Source organism: Bemisia tabaci, chromosome 3 (assembly GCF_918797505.1).
Source record: "Bemisia tabaci chromosome 3, PGI_BMITA_v3".
NCBI classification, from domain to species: Eukaryota; Metazoa; Arthropoda; class Insecta; order Hemiptera; family Aleyrodidae; genus Bemisia; species Bemisia tabaci.
Genome location: NC_092795.1, coordinates 56,091,690 through 56,105,918, shown reverse-complemented (window position 1 = coordinate 56,105,918; position 14,229 = coordinate 56,091,690). Strand labels below are relative to the sequence as shown.

At 38.3% G+C, this 14,229-nt stretch overlaps 2 long non-coding RNA genes across 2 annotated transcripts in view; one reads left to right on the top strand and one right to left on the bottom strand.

Annotated features, from left to right (window-relative positions):
• LOC140224162 (uncharacterized) overlaps positions 1–14,229 on the top strand; it is a 66,125-nt gene that overhangs the window by 35,754 nt on the left and 16,142 nt on the right. The gene's annotated exons all lie outside the window — the stretch shown is intronic.
• LOC140224330 (uncharacterized) lies at positions 814–6,466 on the bottom strand. Its single transcript, XR_011899630.1, has 4 exons — positions 5,915–6,466; positions 4,880–5,034; positions 3,859–3,941; positions 814–948 (listed from the first exon to the last, which is right to left on the bottom strand). It is a non-coding gene; the product is annotated as an uncharacterized lncRNA (long non-coding RNA).

Here is a 14,229-nt window from a genome sequence, read left to right as displayed (position 1 = left end):
TGAGAGAAGATTACCGAGTGATTACGGAGTACAGAAAAAAAAGAAAAAAGAACCATACACAAATATCCTAAGAAAACTATTTTCCAAACAACTGATAAACATTATACTAGACAAATGCTTTTAAGCTCAGAGAGATAGTTTTTCGTTGCTACGGACAATTTTTGCCGAAGACATTGCCTTGCCCTTTTGGCAACAAATTAAATCAATAATAAGGTAGGAAGAGTATTTAAAAGAAAGAAAATAAATAGAGCCTATTGATTTAGTAATTGAATGTTGGGCGAAAAATATTTCTTTAGAGAGGTAAAACTTAACCAAAATTCCTCTGCTGTAAAATTTTTGAAAATTCGATCTGATCACTTTAAAATGAACTGATGAGAATAGATCCCATTAAGGCAAACACAGATACTCAAATTTAATTGACAATACACCTCAACTTCGTTCTTAAGTAAGTTACTGGAAATAAAAATGATTCGAAAAGAAAAAATAATGTTAATGGCAAGCCTAAGATACGCGAAAAAGTATGATCACTTACATATAGTCTGCACTGCTTCTAAATTTCTTTGAAAATGGTCTTTGTAGGAATGAAGGAAGCTTTTATTAAACTAAGGATTAAAACATCACATTATCAGGATAAATTTTCTACAAATAACTTAAAATATGAATTAGTTCCTGTTCGGGTCATCCCCTGTGGGGATGTTAAGGTGTGGTTACCACTTATTAATGAGAAATGATTTTCTCCATTCAATTGTGACGAGACACTTGCTACAAATTTTTGCGTAGAAGGACCATAATTTTATGTAGAGATAAATGACATTCCGTAACAATAAAATAACTGGAGCCGGACAGCGTTTAATAGCTTGCTACAACAGTTCTACTGCATTGTCCTTGTTGAAGTTCTACTTCATTGAGGTGATGGAGCGAATAATTACACTTCATTTTACAACAGTCCTAGAACAAAGAAAAAAATATAGAGGCTATTAGTTCAACCAAATTAGTAGTATAAATAGTTGCTCATAAGAATACCAACTTACTATTTCCTACCCGAAGAAATTAAATTCCTCGTATGACCTCTAATTTTTAGATGCTAATGTTAATGCAAAATATTTTACAACATGCACAGGGTTCCAATAAGTTTAATTTTCTGAGACTTGCACTGCTTGTCTTTTTTGAAGGGGATTGACAGGATTACTCTTTTTTTCTACTTACAACTCACTCAATATTATTAAACTTTTACTACTTCAGTACCTACTCTACATACATAGAGCCGCTTCTATAGCGCAGCCTCGCGCTCTGCGACGCCCAAACGCCATTGCCCCCTATCCTCCCAGAGATCATCAGGCAATTGACACCTTCTGATCTCCTCCTCCACCCCTTGTCGCCAACCTTTCACAGGACGTCCACGCCGTCGCCTTCCGGGAGGAACCCAATCGAAAACCTGCTTGGGCAACCGATCGTCTGCCATCCTTCGCACATGTCCATACCAGACCAACTGCTTGGACCTGATATCGTGCACGATGTCCTTCTCCACACCCATTATCTCGCGCACTTTTTCATTGCGGACCTACCACCACCTACCTTTTCAGTACCTACTCTACCACTAAAAAATTCAAGATGGAATCTTGGCCAGACACATTAAAATAAATAGTTTTAAATATGAAGCCGCCATTTCAAGATGGACAAGTTAGATGGTCAAATTGGCTCCTGACTTACAGAAAGTTTATCTGATTTTAAAGTAAATGCCCGTTTAAAGTCACTTTAACATCCAAATTTGAAACATCCTCCGATTAGATGTTTTGCTCGACAGAAACTCAATAAACGTGAGATGGTAAAGTAGCAATTAAAATGAAATAATACGGTATAAATTATTACCCTGCCAAGTCATGATTTTGTATAAAGATTGGCCTCTTTTTCTTTACTTTATATTATTACAAAAGCAATGAATAACGATGAGGAGAGGCTGCTGCTCACTGATGAGTTGTATTATACACTTGCATAACTCCAGGATGAATTTGGAACAAATTACTTCATTTTCAATTCAGGCTGAGGAGAATCAAAATGTTCGTTGTTGTACCACTGCATAATGGTTTCTGTCTTCTTGGGGAATCATGTTCCACAAATCTGATATGTACGTTTCAAAACGAATTGTCATTTAATTAAAATTAGGATGTTTGAGATAACCGTGAAGAAATGAGGAGATTCCATTTGTCTCAAATTACAGAGAGGTGAAAAACTGAGGAAATGCTTTGTTTTAAAAAGCTCTTCTTGATTGGCATCTACAAAATGCTTTTCTGTACTTGAGGCAACTTAATAAACTTCGAAAACTGTTTTCCTTTGGCTATTAATGACCCATGAAATCAGACAATTTATTATAAAAATTTCTCTTATTTTCCGCAGACTCAATGCTTTTTCTGCTGATATGGTGGAGTCTAACATTGAAATAAGATCTACAGAAGACAGATATCAGTTCAAATTTGTGCTTGGAAATATTGTCTGCATCATTAATTCGATCGTTTAAAAGTGGAAAAATATTATTCAAGTCTTCCTCTTGGCATGATTTTAGGATAATGTCAACACATTTCTTTGTGGTATACTTTGGTTGAATAAATTTACCTCCACTTTGAGACATAATTTGTCTGATAAGCCGTTCGCAACAGAAAGCAAGATTTCGGCAGTCCTCACCGGGAATGATCAGCCCTCCTTTATTTTTTTCTTCAATTAAAACAATAAAATCTTTGACCGGTTGAAAATTCATAGTGACGGTGCAAGCAGGACCTCAACACTTTTTCTGATGGCACAGCCGGCAATATACGTGACGACGACTTTGGTATACACCAATAAATTCGAGAATTCAGTAAATCTCCACAAACCACGCCCCAAAAAAAGAGAAAAAATTAGATGTTAAAAAGGTTTAAAGCAAGAGAAAATCCCATGATAATTTTTACTCAATTCCGATAAAAAAATTATGTTATATTACACACCGATCTTCTCTTCGTTTGCTTCTGTAAAGAGGGAAAAATTGAGGGTTCTGCAGTGGGAGTAAGTTCCAATTTCCCTGTTTTGGGGTTTCGAATGACACAATTTGGGCGAAAGTGGATGGAGCAAATCCTAGAGTTTCCATTCGGTATCCAATTTTCTCTCCTTATAAGCCTTAGCCACTTTTTGAGAACTTTCTCATTTGAAAGGGGTAATCTAACATCATTACAAAAGAATATTTTTCAAAACATCAATTAGGTAATACTTTATAATTGGAAAAAATTTAAAGAGAACTTTGTGATACAGAGAGCACTGAGTGAAAATCTCATGATGATGTTGAAGAGACAGAAAAAAAAAAAACTAGGCCTAGAGATAGGCCTTCTTAGGGACCACAGTACATTTTAAAATATGAAAAAGGAGTGGCATCATACGAGATACAAGGCTGTGAATCTAAACAGGCTAAGACCATGATTAAGAGGGTAGAAAAAACAGACTACAAAAATGAGTTTTCTAAGAACTGAAAAGACCAGTGACTTCGAAGAAATTTAAACAAACGCAATAGAATGTTTGAGTATAAAAGTATAAAAGCAAGCACAGGAAGTTACAGCTCTTGAAGGCCCACTCCCTCTCCTTCGTTCTTTTGCCGACACTGAGTGAAATGATAGGAGGTTCATGTGACAAAATGATCTCGATGAGCCAAGTTATCATTATTCTCCAGAGATTGCATTTTCGAGGTCATTAATTTAATTATACCTACATAGTTTTGATGCGAATACCAAGAAAATAATTGAGAGAGAGAACCTGGATACACATGGTTCAGTTTAGATCATACGCAGTTTCAGCTAACTTTACAGATGAGTACTTGAAAAATAGGAAAATACGAACCTGAAGAAGGAAAAATTCTCCTTGTCTCTTTTTTGTTCACTTCTTGACCTGCAATTGGGCACGCAGCAGCCACCCATGTTTATCTGCAAAATAATCAAGTATGTTAGCAACCCTTAACAAATTATGATCAACACTTGCCTAATGTAAACTTCGATAAAGCCTTTTTTTCTAAAAACCTAATGTAAACTTCGATAAAGCCTTTTTTTCTAAAATTACCACTCTTTGTGTTAGTCAGTCTTCAAAGCATTAAATTTTATTTGGACGCATTTTTTTTTTTTTTTTTTTCTTTTCATCAAACAAACAAACTATGTACAAGGAAACACTTTTCGATCTTTTATAAGACTTTTAAAAGCTTAATTAAATCATTAACTGTGCACTTAACAGTAAGTAACGATTATAATCTTAAGAAATAAAAAACTATAATTCTGATAATTGAAGAGAAATACTACCATAGGTACTTACGGAGTTGGAGGCAGTGCATAGAAAACTAAGAAGAGTGCCTTTAAATACTGATTACTGTCTACTATTTATTTGCATCAAAGTTAAGAAGAAGAGCTGAAAAAAACCACCCAGGGGCCACCCTTACCCCCACCCAATAATGTCCATGGCCTACCAAAAAGCGACCCTTCTATCCATAAAATAGTAGGTATCTCTAATTATTGCTGGTCATTATCTTCACTAGCCAGCTAATAATGACTTCACAAAAAAAAGAAAGAACGTACATTGGGAAAAAAATGTATTTAATGAGATGCTTTGTCAGAGAAAAAAGATTTGCTCCTGCATTAAAATGGAAAGACTTAAAAATTTCTCACGCGTCAATGAATGGCGATGAATTACACAAAAAGTTTTTCATCTATCAAGACATAAACGAAATTCTACACAGAATCAATTCAGGATTTTATTCCTTTTCATATTTTTTTCTCTCATTTTAAAACATTTATTCTTCCTTCAAAGAGACAGAAAAGAAGAAACAAATTGATGACCCTGTTTTACAGGAAAAAATATTGTTCTGACAACTTACTATGCCAACTGCTTCTAATATTGAGAATGAATAACTAGGAGCTTGTTGCCACAAACAAGCTGGTTTAATTCTAATTGCTGTGAAAGCTCGAGGATTGCCACATGATAATCAAAAGGGTCTTCCTCATACAACGGATCGATGTGCAGTTGTTAAACCTGAATGAAAAAAAACAACAACACCAAATATTAATGACATTGCATCCACACGGTCATTATTATTCCGATATTAATTTTTCATTCATTAGTGTCTAATGAGAGGCTTTTGTCGGAGAAAAAAGATTTGCTCCTGCTTTAAAATGGAAAGACTTTAAAATTTCTCACGCGTCAATGAATGGCGATTAATTACGCAGAAAGTTTTTAATTTATCAAGACATAAACGAAATTCTAGACAGAATCAATTCAGGAATTTATTCCTTTTCATATTTTTTTCTCTCATTTTAAAACATTTATTCTTTCTTCAAAGAGACATTAAAGAAGAAACAAATTGATGACCCTGTTTTACAGGAAAAAATATTGTTCGGACAACTTACTGTGTGACACCAAATGTATGTTCACATTCTAAAAGACAGCAGTTTCAAGTCAAATAGACGTCATTCTGCCAAACAGATCTATGTAAATAGAGACATGAGCCCTGAGACCCATAAGGATATGCGATAACAGTGCTAACGTCATGATGCACACAGTTCTGTTTGATAGGACTTCGTCCGATTGTGAAATGATGACAAATCCAACATTGGCCACCCTTGCCCCCAGCCAATGTTGTCCATGGCCTGCCAACATGCGACCCTTCTACCCTTAAAATCGTAGGTATCTCCAATTAGTGGCTTTTAAAAACAAATAATTCCTTTTTTTCGACATTTTATGAGTCCAAATGTTTTCACTTTATTGCTCTGGAGAGCAGCTATAAGTCGTACCAAACCCAGGAGGAAAAAGGAAGAAAGTACTTTGGGAAGAAAAATGTATTTAATGAGAGGCTTTTGTCGGAGAAAAAGGATTTGCTCCTGCTTTAAAATGGAAAGAATTAAAAATTTCTTACGCGTCACTGGAAGGTGATGAATGATAGAGGATGCAGGATTTGCACTTATCGTCAAACCACACTTCAATTGAGTGAGAATTCAGTTTCTGTCCTTGTGTTTTCTTGAAATTTGCGAAAACACACACTTGATTCGAAACACAATGACATAAAAGCACAAGACCATTTTACCTGCACAAAAGATGATTACAAATTTCGGATCGAGAAGTCGAGATTATCAGCTGACCCGGTGTCCGGAGTAAACAATCGGCGGGTGCCATATTTCAAGTTGAAAAAAAAAATTTCCAAGTCGAGCTGTTCCGTGTGTTTGAGAAAGAAGTGTCATGTATTACCCATCAATCTCTTCAGAAAAATCTGGAGAATCGACCTCTGGATTATGGACGTATAAATTTTTCCTTGTTTTCGAGATATTTTCGATGGAAAATGAACCCCGTGTTATTTTCCATAAGGGCTCCAGAAAGTGGGCACCAGGCGAATCAGCCAATCAGAGACGACTCGTCTAAAAGTAGGGGGTGCCACGCGCTCCGCAATTCACGTCCGGACTCTTGTTTTCTCTTTGTTGCAACCGGAGTCAGGTGTAATTGCAAGGAGGGAGACCGCGGATTTTGACCATTATGAGACCCGCTGTTCTGCTACGCGGGAAAAATTGATGCCCGAATGTTATTATCGATTGGCGAATTTCGGGATCGAATTTCAAGAACTTGCGGAATGAGGTTTGGTCTATACCAACTTCATGCGAACGAAACAGCTGATAGGGATCGAGGGCAGATAACTGTTGTTTGCTGCGTTTTAATCAACGACTTCAATAAATTAGTTTTAAATTAATCGAAAGGTCTCGATACACGATCAAATTCCCGAACCAATTACCATCAAAGTGTCGGGAGTCATCAGTCTTAAAATCATTAGTTTGCTTAGTTCTAAAATGAAAACCTGGCAGAAATGTTTCGTGCGGCAGGAAATGATGAATGGTGGCACTCCATTCTGATCAAAATTTAACGGCCCGTCCAAGTTTGATGGAAGAGGACTGTTGCATGGTGACCATCAGTCATCAACTGGTCTACTTTAATCAGAGTTGGTTCGGAATTTGATCGTGTATCCAGCCCTGAAGGTCAATTCGTAAATCGGGAATTTGATACGAACCGCTGCCAGTGAGAGACATTGAAATTTCCTTTCGAGAGAATTTCATTTTTGGTGTATACCGGTTGTGATTGTCAATCGTATTCGATCGAAAAAATTCGCCTATTTCCAGTTGATTTTGGCGCTTGGATCAAAAGGCTTCATGTGAAATGTAGAGCAGCAATAATTATAGTAAATACTCCATGTGTGTTTTCGCACCGAAAAGGGAACGGAAGCCCGGATTTCCCATGACCAACGTTTTGTTTCGGCATTGACTGCTCAGAGAAATCTGTATGCTCCAACATTGGAGTCAGGCATTCTACTCCGTCAAAAGAAACAGCTATAAGAAAATAAGTAATATAGAAATAAGTCACGGAGAGGAAAAACAAGCAGTTCCAACGCCCAAGCGTTGAAGGGCGCTTCTTTGTCAAAGCATATTACTACCAACTTAAGTACCCGAAAACTGACGAAGCTGGAATTTAAAGTGGGATTCTTTTACCGCAAAACCCTTTAAAACTTCAGATCGTCCGCGAAGACCTGAAACTTTCCACAAGTATTTTGTGATGAATTTCAGTCGGTGGTGAATGGAAACATAAAGGATTCACTGTAAATCAGACGACGGGAAAGAGCGGCGGAACCTCTAAAGCTGGTGCGTCAACGCGATCTAGCGGACAGCGGCGTCGCGACGCCGCGAGGTAGGGCGCGCAGGTCGCGGGGGAGCGGGGCCGCGTGAAGAGGAGTTCAGCAATGGGGAGGGGAAGCGCGGGTCGCGGGGAAGAGAGGGACCGGCCGGCCGGCGGTTACATCGGCGCTGGCTGGACCCATATTCACGGCGTGAACGCAGGCAGCGCTAATGTCTCCGCTAACTGGAGTTGGGGGTCCTTATTCATTCTCTTGGTCCATGACATAACCTTAAACCTTCCGCTCAATGCCGCAAACAGCTGACGTGTCGATGCTGCGCCAAGAAAATGAACCAATCACAAAGTAGCACAGTAATACGTCACTAAAATGAAGAGATCACGTGACTGTTCGTAATATTTTCAAATCGATCTGAAAGTACTGCCTCGGATATAAGTATTTAAAGCATAAGGAGGCCCTAAAATACTTTAACCAGGTAAAACGTCCGTGCGAGATTGTTATGCTTAAAAGCAAAACATTTCACGAAAACTTTTACGAATACCAGATGCAGAAAAAAATCCATTTTTTCCCGGGTGTACCAGAATGGCGTCATTACCCATAAGGCAAAAGGGCATGTAGTATAGTACATGTTACATCGGGGGAGTCGAACGGTTGGAAAGGGCGCATCTGGTACCCAGAAGCGCCCAAAAATGTTGCTTTAAATGTTGTTGTTTCTTATTGAATTCTAGGGCGTGCCTACTTTTCATGCTTCAGTTCAAATGTTCCTTTTCCTGGCCGATGATTAACGCGACGCTCATTACTCTGCGAGCATTAAGAAACCCGAAGCGCCTACATTTCATTGTGTATGCAACATGGACATCCACGAGACACGAATAGTTGCATCCACGCGCCGTGTCACTATCACATGAGCTTCGGATACTGATGGCTCAGATTATTACAGAGGTCACGTCGGCGGGCTCATTGTCGAAATTGATAAATAAAGCAATAGACAAAGAAGACATAAGGAGTGTGGAGTGATCCGATTGGTTGAAAGGAGTGGTTCTCATGGACTAATAGAGATAATGGAGGACTAGCCATAGGGTCTCCCATGGGTTGCCGTTATTTAGTCTAATGAACAAAACCTAGGTTTTGGTTAGGAGCTCCTTTGTCCATTGCAACCACCCGCTTGCACCGATAGGATCCCTCTACATCCTGTTTGCCTTCTTTGTCTATCACTTTGTGTACCAATTTCAACAATCAGCTCAGGCGATGTTTCAAGAAGTAACAGCATTACAGAAAGAAAGGTCCACTCGTTAGGCAGCAGATAGCATACTTTTAAACTCTAGCTTTCGACAAATCGTCACCTTCCGAACAAAATATCGCAAGCGCCATGTGACGTTTAAAAATTGCCGCCGCCATTTTATTTTTTTACAGAGAAAGTGTTAAACGAAGCTGTCCGAAAATTTCACTGAATATCCTTTGTGTTGTCGATAAAATTCAGCGAAATTTTCATATTGATTCAACCAACAATTTCTCTGTAAAAAAATAAAATTTCGATGGGTATTTTGAAGAGTCGCATGGCGCTTGCGATACTTTGGTCGAAAGGTTACGAAATCGTTTTTTCACAACTTTCCTGCGAATATAGAAAACGTTATACCGTATAAATACATTGCGCAAGCAACCAAATATATAATGTACCCAAAAAAATATAATTAAAATGTGACTAAACGAACACTTAATCCATCTTTCTCCCGGTCCAATTTCGGTGGAGGAGTGGAAATCAAAGCCGGCGAAAGTTAGCCGGCGCCGCGGCGAAATTCCCCGGTCGAAAGATTAGCGGAGTTATGAAAATTTCAGAAAGCGGTAGATCATGAAGGACCTTGAATCAGGAGGAAAATGAAGTTGCATTTTAATTAGTTTCCCCTCCGCGCCGCGCTCGCCGGTATTTTTCCTCGCCGTTTTTCGGTTCATTTTCCGGTGGCAGATGGCGGGCGGCGGGCTCCGAGGAGTCGTTTTCAAGGAAACCGCACCCCAACCCGACAGCCAACACCCGGGCTCCCCAACTTGGGACTCAAGTTCCGCACAGATAAATGAACCGTTCGCTCGAAAACTTTCTCATTTACATTCGCTGTCCCCGCTAATCACGCCCGCCGAGAATTTGACACTGAAAGATTCGAAAAAAATCCTCAACGACAAAAGCTTGCAATCAGGAGGTCTTATTACTCCGTCGGACTGAAGTGTGAGGCCCAAGTGTAATTCAATTGGATCCAGTGGGCGGCGTTTACTGAAATTAGTCCAAGTACATTTCAAGGACGTAACTCGATCACGGTGTTTCAAAATCTTGGTCCGTATTGTCATGGGGAACGGAGTTCCCCACGATATTACAATCGTTCCGTTGCTATCGCTATGGGATTCCCTATGCCTCTGCGACCTTGAGCGTTTCGCCCAGTCTTCGATTTTTGGTTGATTTTCCGATATATCAAAAACCGTTGTATTTTTTAGCCAATCATGTCTCTACGTCAAGTTGTGTTGATTTCTAAAATTCGCTTTCAGCGAGTTTTTTTCCACCTTGAGATGTCGTGTCTGACTGGTAAATCTGCGCAGAACCACGAAGTTCCGATTTTGGGCAAATTCTTTTTTTTGGGAGGTTCTGATTGGTTATTTTTCGCCATCAGTTTTCTGTTCGTTGGTGCAAAAGATCGCCTACCTCGGTGCTCTTGAGAAGCCGCCATTATCCCACCTCAAATTTGAAAAATAGAAGTAAAGAAATAATAACCATCGTACAAGGTGGAAAATTGTTCTGGAGGACTCGTTACGGACAAAGAAGTCAAAATCAGAGCTCGATTGATTGATTTAATTCATGGATAAACAATATCGCCTCAGCTTACTGCCGCGATGGCAAATGCATGCCTGAGATGAACCCTGAGAGACATGAAAACAGTGCGAACCATGGCTCCTACAGCAATTCACTTAGCTCATTTCTCTCATATTTCAAAGGCAAAAGCGTTAAGGTCTCTTGTGATAAGTCCCGCCTATTGCCCGAGTCTTTTGTATGCTATTTTTACTCTCGCACACGCCGTTTCGTTATAGCCTAGTTGACTAAACCGCCTCATATTTTTGATTAGGTGCGGGCAATAGGCGATCGGGAGTTCGATACCCGACGATGGGTGTTACTTTTTAATGGTTGTATCGAATGTTTTAGACTAATCATCAAAAAATAATTAATACTAGATGATAAATGTACGAACATTTTCTCGTGAGTTAATATGTTAAACAAAAATACTGGAATATACCTCCTTCATATAATCAGCCACATGTTCCCCCAAATTAATGACGTTATTTTCTTTTTTCAATAAAGTTAATTTGCATTCAACGTTCGTAAGTTAAGCAAAAAGTACCTATTGATACAAATAGAAAGACATGAAAATAGTATGTCTAACATTTCAGTTGTTTTTTTTTTTTATTTATTTATTTTTGTTTTTTTGTTTTTTCAATAAAACAAATTGACTGGGACTAGAATCATTGTATCTCTGAAGACAAAAGCTAAGTTTTTTGATACAGAAATACTAATATATTCATCCTTTATATAATCAGGGAGATGTTGACCCAAATATTGATGTATATTTTCTCTGTTCGCCCAAATTAATGATTGTATTTTCTTTTTTCAATAAAATTAATTTACATTCCACGTTCTTAAAGCAATATTTTCTCCAAAATTCAGCAAAAAATAACAATTTATACCTACGCAAAAAGTAAATAAATAAATAAAGCAATGACATGAAAGTAGTATAGGTAGTACACATCTAACATTTCAGTTACATCTATTTGAATGAAAAAAATGACAACTTAGGAAGCACATAGGTCACTTATGATGCGTATTCGGGCATATGCGTAGAGTAAAAATATCATACTTTACGCCGAAAAAACGAAACTGAAAGTTAAATGCGTTAACTTCCAAAAACCATACATAATCCAACGAAAATAAATAATTGGTAATAACAGCTTTCTTGTATGCAAAGAAAAAAAATTAAAAATGTTAAAAAAGAGATGTCGACACAAAATTACATAGCCCCTTCAATTCTGAAGATACTACAAACGAACTGTACCTTAACATTTTCATATTCCAGAAGCAAAAGTTCCCATGACGAATATTGCTATCGCTAGCGATTGCAAAAACCAACTTGTTTATTTTTTTAAAGCATAGCCAACGAACATCATGTGACCTGAGGTACTTACGGAGTAAGCGTGACTGGTCCAGAAAAATCAATGACAATTTTGAGAATTAATAACGAGCTGTTTTAAAAAAAATTAATAAGAAAAATAATAAAACACGAGCGGAAACGTAGGGCGTTTATAAAGTAGAACAAATGTACAGGCTTTTGCGGTATCAAACTTACTGCGTTTGCCGCAAAACAAGGAATATTCTCATTGAAAAATTCGTTAAATAATTTTCTTAGCGAATCAATGGTAAGTTTGTCATCCGATGCCTAACAAGCAAGCCCTTCTTTGTTATAATGTTGTTGTTTCTTAAAATTATACCTCATTTTCCCTTCGAAATGATCTGAAAAATCAGTACCCCAGGCTCATGCCGTCGCGTTGTGCGTTAACAGTTACGCGGCGCAAGGATGCAACTATTCATGTCTTGCGGATGTCCATGTTGCATATACAATAAATAGTAGGCGCTCCGGGTTTCTTTCTGCTCGCACAGAAATTCTCCTACTCAACGAAACAACAACTCGAAGAGTAAGGACGTCAAGTTGCTTGTTTATATTGTGTTGTTGTATCGATCGCGAAATCGCTAAAACGCATATCTCTTTTGCGATGTTTCAAAATTTCCATTCCCATTTTATTTTATCAAAGAAGAACGACCTATCACTTTTGCTCGAAATTTTCGAAAGGATAAGCTTCACACAGAGAAATAAAATCTGAAATGTTTTCGAGAAATAACGCCGCGTACTTTTCCATCAAGAAACAAATTCTGACAGGAAGTCCTCAGCGTCACAAACTTACGTACGCGTTTTTGCTGTTTTGCTTTCCATATATGCGGTCATGCTGTTTGAGTATCCCTGAAACCGCCAATTAAAATTGCGTATTCACTGGAGCCTCACAAAAGGTCATTTCATTTTACGGAACACGATCCATTTCGAAGTAATTGTTTGGTGGAAGTGCGTGGTTATTAGAACTGTTGAAAAGGGTCTCTTGGACCATTCCCTCATCTACTAGGTTTGCAATCACGCGGAACCTCTATTTGAAGTCCTAACGGTGTTCCTGTAAGAACGGTTTATTGCTATTACTGTCTCTCAATGAAAATTACGTTCGCTGATACCCCTCAATAATAATTTTAAAGTTGTTCGGGAGCCACGATTTCTTTAAAAACATAGAGATACTAAAATTTGGACCCAATATGCATGAGCTGAGCATATCGTCGCCTTACGGCCAAAGTATCACAAGCGCCATGCGATGTTTCAAAATTTCCGCGGCCATTTTATTAGATTACAGAGAAATTTTTGGGTAAGTCTGCTCAAAAATTCCACTGGATTTTTATCGGGAGCACAAAGAAAATTCAGTGAAATTTTCGGACAGCTTCGTTGAAAAATGTCTCTGTAAACAAAACGAAATGACGGCGGAAATTTGTAAACGTCGCGTGGCGCTTGTGATACTTCAGCCGTAAACCTGACGTAGGCCAAACCACCAAAATTGGTGCTAAGTGCCGGTTGTGAAACTCGGTATCACGGGGTATGTTCTGCCGGTGATAGTCCTCAAAGCCCACGTCCTACGATCAAATCAACCCATCAAATACTCATCAAATGCAAGATGGCGACTGGTTTGCGCGCAAATCCGCTATCAAAAGTTAGCGGGCCGTCAAATGTTGATGAACCTGCCATCTTGCATTTGATAAGTATTTGATGAGTTCATTTGATCGTGGGACAAGGGCTTTACATGGAAAAGAAACTTCTCGACATTATAAATTCAGACTTTCAATATTTGTTTGAAAAAAGTAGAATAGTACTTTAGTTTAACCCGAAATGTAATTTTCGGCTCTTCTTAACATTAATATATGAAAATTATTCATAATTTTCCATTTCCTCCTGTCTGACTCTACCATGAGTCCGTAGGTCACGGTTCGGCCAGTATAAAACGCCTTCAATTGCGTTTGATACTGTGCAACACACCAAAGTTGATATAGTTGTATTCTTAGGTTCAAACCTAACTCGAGTCTGTTACCTGCTGTAGTTTTAGTTACCTCGCATATTTTGTGCTCATCACAGCCCGTGGCAAAAATTTAGGTCTCAACTGGTTTTAAAAAGAAAAAATAAGCATTATTAATGTGGCCAAAAGAATAAGCTCTCCTGATGGAAAATCTGTTTTTGAAACTTTTATAGTTTTTGAGCGAGACTGATGTATAAGAGGGGGGGGGGGATCTAATTTTTTACGGGAAAAATTTTCAAAATTTCAAAATCCAAGATGGCGGCCTAAAATGCTATCTCGGCTTCTGCTCGATCGATTTTTGTTAATCTCCAAGTTAGCGGGTATTTTTTTGCGGGAATCTCGAATTTTTACTTCAAAATCCAAGAAGGTTGACG